Genomic DNA, 7,324 nt, shown 5'->3' with positions numbered 1-7,324 from the left:
GGGTTGTGATCCTCACCCTATATTTATTCTTTTTCTTTAGTCACATGAAGCACTTTGCACAAAGCAGTATCCATGGTGAGAAACAGATGAAGATCAGGGCTGACAATATGCTTTAATGTTTGCATTGGGATTCTTTACAAAGAGCAAATATGATAAAATAATAGACGTTAAGTGGAATACAATTACAAACAGAATGGAAGTAATAGATTAGTAATAAACAACTGACATGAGAGCTCATGGTTCAGCTGAAAAGATTTAGAAAAGGACAATTGTGTCAGCAGAAAATCACTTTATGCAATTGTAGCACTTTTATTTGGGGGGGTTATTTTTAGCCATATTTTCTGCTTTTGATTTAAAACATTCTTATTTTAAGTGCATTTTTACTAACTTTTCATTATTGTTACAAACAAAATGTCTGGCCTGGTGAGAGGTGGGGGGCCTGAGATGTTTAGGTGCTGGAACAAGTCAAAACACAGGTGTAGGTAACTATAAGGCCCCTTTCACACTACAGAATCAGCGCCAAGATTCCGGGCGGAACTCCTCCAATGGAAGAAAATTGGGAGAGAGCACGCCTCCACTAAAAGAATTGACATGTCAATTCTTTGAGCGGAGAGGCGTGTAGAGCTGAGGCGCACGGGCTCTCCCGTTGTAATTGATAGAAGGCAGGAGTCAGTACAGAGGAGTTCTGCACAGAATCTCGCCGACGATTCCGTAGTGTGAACGGGGCCTAAGGGTATGTTCACAATGAGCACATGTCAAGTCTTTGAGCTGAGGCGCGCGAGCCCTCCCATACAGACGCCATCTTACATTGAAGCAGGCAGGATTCCGCGGCATAGAGTTCCGCCACGGATTTTCACCCATTTGCCCAGTGTGAACATACCATAATTCAGACTTTTCCTTTGCACATCAATCAACCAACAAAATGGTAAAACAGTCTCTGAAAAGCAATAATGCAACAAAATGATCTCGTCTAAGGTAAGAGAGGAAATTTGTAAGGTTCCAAATACTTCCAAAGTTCACTAATTTATCTATTAGGTGTGCACACTATTGGTCTCCCAGTGGAATCCAGAAATAACAGTAGTATTTAATGCATTGAGCTGCAATGGCCACTTTGGGGTGTAGGTTTAAGAAAAAAAAAAATCCGTAGCTTGGAAGCCACAAAAATATCTAGATTGCATAAACCATCACAATCTCACAAAAATAGTGCAAAACAGTGAAACATTAATATACTTTAGGATAACAGATAAATAACCAATAACCAGTTCACATATTCCATAGGAAGCTGCAGTGGGACACAGCACATTATATATAATATATATATATATATATATATATATATGAACAAGATCTAAGTATATAAATGTGGTAAATAGCAACTTTATTGCAGAACAACATACAGTAGGTGTATTGTAGCTACAACATGTAGCAGAAGCACACTGGAGTAAATTATATTTTAGTGGCTTGTTAGTTGAAAGCACAGTTTTCTTTAACCACTAGGGTATGAGCTGCAAGTCTGATGAATGCATGTCTCCTCTGTGAACACACTGATGTCAGTGATTTAAGCATTTAAATGTCAAGATCAATAGCGATCACAGAATTTAAAAGCTTTATTGACTTGTCACATTGGTTTCCAGTGTCCAATTGGCACCTCCCCAACAGGATTGTTGTGTGACAGTCAGTTACTATGGCAGTCAGAGACCTTTAGTAGGCCTCTGTACCAGCCATAGTAACAGAACGAGCACTGAACTAACTGATTAGTGCTATGCAGAATATAGCAATGTAACGATTGTTTATAATAGTCTCCCAGTCAAAAAAAAACATTTTTAAAAATTTATATATATATTTAAAAAAGTTCAAATCAAGTCATTAAGAAGTTAAATTTTCTTCATAATCCTTTCAGTGATCCTTGGCTTGTCAAATCTATCCCCCAAAGCAAAAAATGGTCAGCACCCCAATACCACTGTTCATATTGTACAGGTCGCTCGCTGCTGTGGCTAATGTACATTGCCAATCTATCCACCACAAAATCAGTATATTCCCAACTATTCTTGTGACAGTCTACAGCCTGATGACCAAATGAACAGTTCTTTTATTCACATAATACAAGCTGGGATTACAACTAGAGATGAGCGAACCGGGTTTGGATAAAGCTCTAAGGTTGTCTGCAAAACATGGATACAGCCAATGACTATATCCATGTTTTCCACATAGCCTTAGGGCTTTATCCAACTTTAGCAGCCACCGCTAATCAAATGCCGAAAGTTCGGGTTCGGATCGACTTGAGCATGCTCGAGGTTCGCTCATCTCTAATTACAACCAAAGTAAAAGATCAATAAAAATGGGTTTCCCACATTGATGGCCTATTCTTAGAATAAGCTAGCATTGGGTAACTGGTGGGAGTCCAATATCCAAACACCTTACCAGACATCCAAATGAAGGCACTGTAGCACTCCTGGATCATCAAGGTCCCTTGCCTTTTGTACAAGACACAGCAGCTTTTCCGTGCCAAGTACTGCAGCTCTTTGTCTATAAAGCTAGGTTGCACATATAATGCCTCGCTGCATTTGGTACAACAGTGGAAATGCCATAATTGCGCAAATATATCATTAATGCATTCAACACAAATAGGCCTAAATTTATCAAAGGGTTTGAAATAGAAACTGGTGTAAACTGCTAAGAGAAAGCTATAGTGGTCAAATCTCAGCTCTGGTAAAATGAAGGCTGAGCTGTTATTGGTTCCTATGGGCACTTTATGCCAGTTATTTTATCCCACTTGATAAATCTGGGCCATAATGTTTTATTCGGATCAAACAACTCTTTATTAGTGCATTATTTTTTGGTCATTGAGTGTATGATATTACTGCTGAGGCAAAGTTAAGGCCACCTTCACACGACTGTATATTTCTATCCGTAAACTGTATATTGATAATGCATGATTATGGACATTATAGAATCTAATGATTGCTATGGAGCAGAACACGCAACCATTTTTTCAGACCTCATACAGATTCCATTTATGTGCTGTCCATATTTGCTAATTCTTTCCCTGTAAACCCTTGGGTATTCTAGGGTTGGTACAGGCTTGTGACAACTTAAAAAAAAAACTGCGGGGGTGGGTGAGAAAAACAAACAAATAATTGAACGCACCCGTCCTGTGCCTCCATTGCGCCACTCTAGGGGCCCATTCATCACCGCCAGCTGTCATCTTCTGCAGGAAACCAGGTACGCCATGTACCTTGATCCTGCAGCAGCAACGTCACAACCTCCGCTGAGTGATTGCCCACTCAGCCAGTCAGTGACTGGGGCGCTGTCCTGTTCCAGTCACTGATTGGCTGGCTGCCTACCATTTTTACAGTTTGTGGGACTTCTCCTTTAGGGTGCCTTGACACAGGATGGATCCGCAGCGGATTTCTCGCTGCGGATCCCTGCCCTGTAACGTCTATGGGCCTACATACTCACAGTGGGATGTATATCTTGCTGCGAGTATGTCGGGAGACCGCCACATTAGGCCCTGGCCGGCCGGGACTTATACATTACCTGCTCTGCGATCCGGAATGCTTCGGGGGTTCCCGGCTGCACGTCTCGCTCAGCCAATCAGTGTACTTCGTCGGGGTGCATTTACTCCCTTATAACTATTTCAACTGGGCTTCATTGCAATTAATTGCTTTCTTGTAATTTCTTTTCTTTTCCATACCTAGGTATCTCAAAATACTTTATTGTAATTCATCAATACAATTGCATACTCATGAAGGACTAGACATCCCAAACGCAATAGCACAGCTGTATTATAAACAGTTTAACTACAAATAAATGAACAATTTATAGTTCAGGGCTGCTCTCCGCTGTCCTTTAAAAGCTTATTAGAATCCTATTACTTATGATGTCTTTGCGAGGATTTGGAAGAGTAAGATGAAGACAGTAAAAATCTAGAGCTCATCAGCTAGTTGGCTGCAAGTCAAAGAACAAAGAGTAATTTATTAAAGTCCACTACTTGAAATGGAATTAAAACTGGTATCTCATTTGAGATGCTCCTCCTCATTTGCAAACAAGTGAATGATTTGTATGCTCCAGCAGAATGGTCAACCCTATTAACACATGTATCCGTAAGTATGCAACCAAATAGCTTTATTGCGGCATGACCAAAAAAGTTGGAGTAGTGTAAAGCTGCCTGGCTGACAAATTAGAGAAATGGTTGGCTAAACCCACCAATTTGGTACCAGGCATCCATTGTATGTGGTAGTGTTAAACTCCCAACTCTCCCTTGAAGGCAGATGTTATATTGCAGCTGTCCAATCCTTTTTTTAATGGGATGATAAGCCACCAGCAGAAGTGTCTGTCACTACCTTACTTACCCCTCCATTGAAAACATGAGCTCACTGTGCATGTTTATGGCTGGTTTAGGGGTGGGGGGTGTAAGAAGAGACTGCTATTTGCACATCCTTTATGTAATATGTATATTAAAGTGGTGGTGTCATGAAGCAAAGAAGGTATGTACCACATACATACATGTACAGGAGAACAAATATGCTGTTTATAGTAAAGTGGCCTACGTCACTCTTTCCTAACCATGTAATTTCTTTCTGGTTTCCTCGTTGAACTGTGATCTGGCTGTTACCATGTAACAATGCAGACACTTTTCCCACAATCCCCCTTGCTGCATGTAAAGTGAAAACCAACTGCCAGTACTAATCAGGCAGATCATGTGACGACTGAACCGAGCATGTGTGTCCCAAGCTAGTAGAGGCTGGGCAGGCCTTCACCAAGGGCAACAGATTATAAAACAAGGCAGACACATGGGGGGATTAGCAAATCTATACCTTTCAAACAATCCATTTTAAGAAATGCTTGTACATTGGAAATAAATATATGTCTTACTTTACAGAATGTATCAGTATAGACCTAGTTTCCTTCATGACATCACTCCTTTAAAGGAGTAGTCCACCCAAAAATTATTTCTTTCAAATCAACTGGTGCCATAAAGTGCCAGAGATTTGTAATTCACTTCTATTAAAAAATCTTAAGTTTTCCAGTACTTATCAGCTGCTGTGTGTCCAGCAGGAAGTGGTGTTTTCTTTCCTGTCTGACCCAGTGCTCTCTGTTGCCTCCTCTGTCCATGTCAGAAACTGTCCAAAGCAGGAGCAAATCCCCATAAAAAACCTCTCCTGCTCTCCAGACTGGAAATAATACAACTTCCTGTTGGGCATACAGCAGCTGATAAGTACTAGAAGGCTTGAGATTTTTTAATAAAAGTAAATTACAAATCTCTGGCACTTCATGGCAGCAGTTGATTTGAAAGAAAAAAAATTTGGGTGGACTACCCCTTTAAGCCTAACAAGACTAGTGATAGAGAAGCTGAGCAGAATAATGTATCGATTACATTGTTCTGTGCAGTTGGTTTTAGTGTTGTGCCTAAGGTTTGGACAACATTACCAGGTTAGCCTGGTCCACTTTCAAGTAATTTTCCAACTGGTATTGTCCATGCTACACTATATTGGTGCCCCTCTTTATATATGTTTTTCGTCTGCCCTGTCACTAATTTCATGTCGTGCTCATTTAAGGCAGCATATAAACCTAGTGACAGATTTCTTAGGTTACTTGGGTAAACATTCTTGATGGCCTATCCTCTGAGTAGGACATCAAATGCTGATAGTCGGGGCTGCAGCAGCAGGATGTATGTGGTGAACAGGGCTGGAGGCAGTTGGTTTCGTTCACTGTGTAGTGGCCACACCTGGTTACTGCAACTCAGCTCCCGTTCAATGCAAAGAACCAGGCGCAGAAGTCCCGTTGGAGAGTTGATTGGTGGTGTATCCGGATGTTGGCAAACCACCAATCAGTTATAGATACCCTATCCTAAGATCAAGCCATCACCATTTCTGTCTTAAAAACCCAGCCCGGCTCAGCTGTGTATCCATCCCCATATGCATATACCCATTGATTGGAATTGGTGAACATATCCATAGCTACTACAGATGTGTAAAAGGGCCTATTGAAATCAACAAGTTCTAAACTATCCACAATTACAGACCCATAATTGCAGACAATATAATACTGATGTGTAAAGCTGTATTCTAAATTTTGTTAAAACAACAATTAGAGCCTGATAGGGTTGTAAAACAAAAATAAAGCATACTCGCCTCGCTTAGTCCAGTGTTGGCAATCCAGTCTGCCCTGATCTATAGTGGCATTTCTAAGCTCAGTGGTAATTCAAAACGACAATGGTATTTTATATACTGTACATCCTAATGCATTATTAACTTAAAGCAGCACTATAAGCAGGTTCTTCCCAGAGAACCTGCTGATATTCTGCAGTAGCTGTATCCCTCAGTAGATCACCATTAGTTTCACCCCTCTCCTCCCCCGCATTGTTTCTAAAATCGCTAAATGCCCTTATGCATATTACTTGCATAAGAGCATTTAGGGCGTTGCTCGGAGCTGGAGAGCATCACCGCGCCCCCCATGCATATTCATGACTGCATAGTGGGCTGTATACACTGACGCTGCACGGGGAAGCAGGCCCGTCTGAGACAGGCTGCTTCCGGCGCATGTGTGAATCCCCCGGGGCGCTGCCGATCCTCCCGGAGGAGATATATATCTTATATGTACGTCCTGAGGGACAGGGCCGGACTGGCCATAGGGCAATTCTGGCAAATGCCAGAGGGGCCGGCCCCGGCCTCCTCCGTGCCCGCTGCCCGGCTACATCTTCTGACTGTGTGAACGCTGCACCACACGCTCTAATGTGCAGCTTAGTTACCAGCAGGGCCGGCCTTAGGGGTGTGCGACTAGTGCGGCCGCACAGGGCGCTGTGCACTCCCAGCAGGAAGGGCGGCGCCACCTGCCTCCCCCTGAGCCCATAAATCCGGCCCTGCCTCTGCACAGCAGCCTTGCTGAGAGACAGCAAGGAAGAAGCCCTTCTCCCCCTGTACATGTGATTGCAGCCTGGCCCCATCCCCCGCCCCCCCACAGCGTCTCCCGACTCACAGATGCCCATAACCCCGCCCCCTCTCCCCACAGAGACACCAGCAGTGTGATCCTCCGCTCTACCTCCTCATGGGCAGAGACATCCTCCACTGATCCTTCTGTGTGACTGAGTATATATATCTACCTCTGTCTGTGTGTGTCTGTGTGTTAATGGAGTTTGTGTGTGCTCTGTGTGTGTTAGGGCTCTGTGTGGTAGGACAACAACTCCCAGCATGCTCCTGTGTGGTAGGACAACAACTCCCAGCATGCTCCTGTGTGGTAGGACAACAACTCCCAGCATGCTCCTGTGTGGTAGGACAACAACTCCTAGCATGCTCCTGTGTGGCTGTGTGTGGTAGGACAACAA

Source organism: Dendropsophus ebraccatus, chromosome 1 (assembly GCF_027789765.1).
Source record: "Dendropsophus ebraccatus isolate aDenEbr1 chromosome 1, aDenEbr1.pat, whole genome shotgun sequence".
Classification (NCBI taxonomy): Eukaryota; Metazoa; Chordata; class Amphibia; order Anura; family Hylidae; genus Dendropsophus; species Dendropsophus ebraccatus.
Note: the sequence above shows the minus strand (reverse complement) of the source record.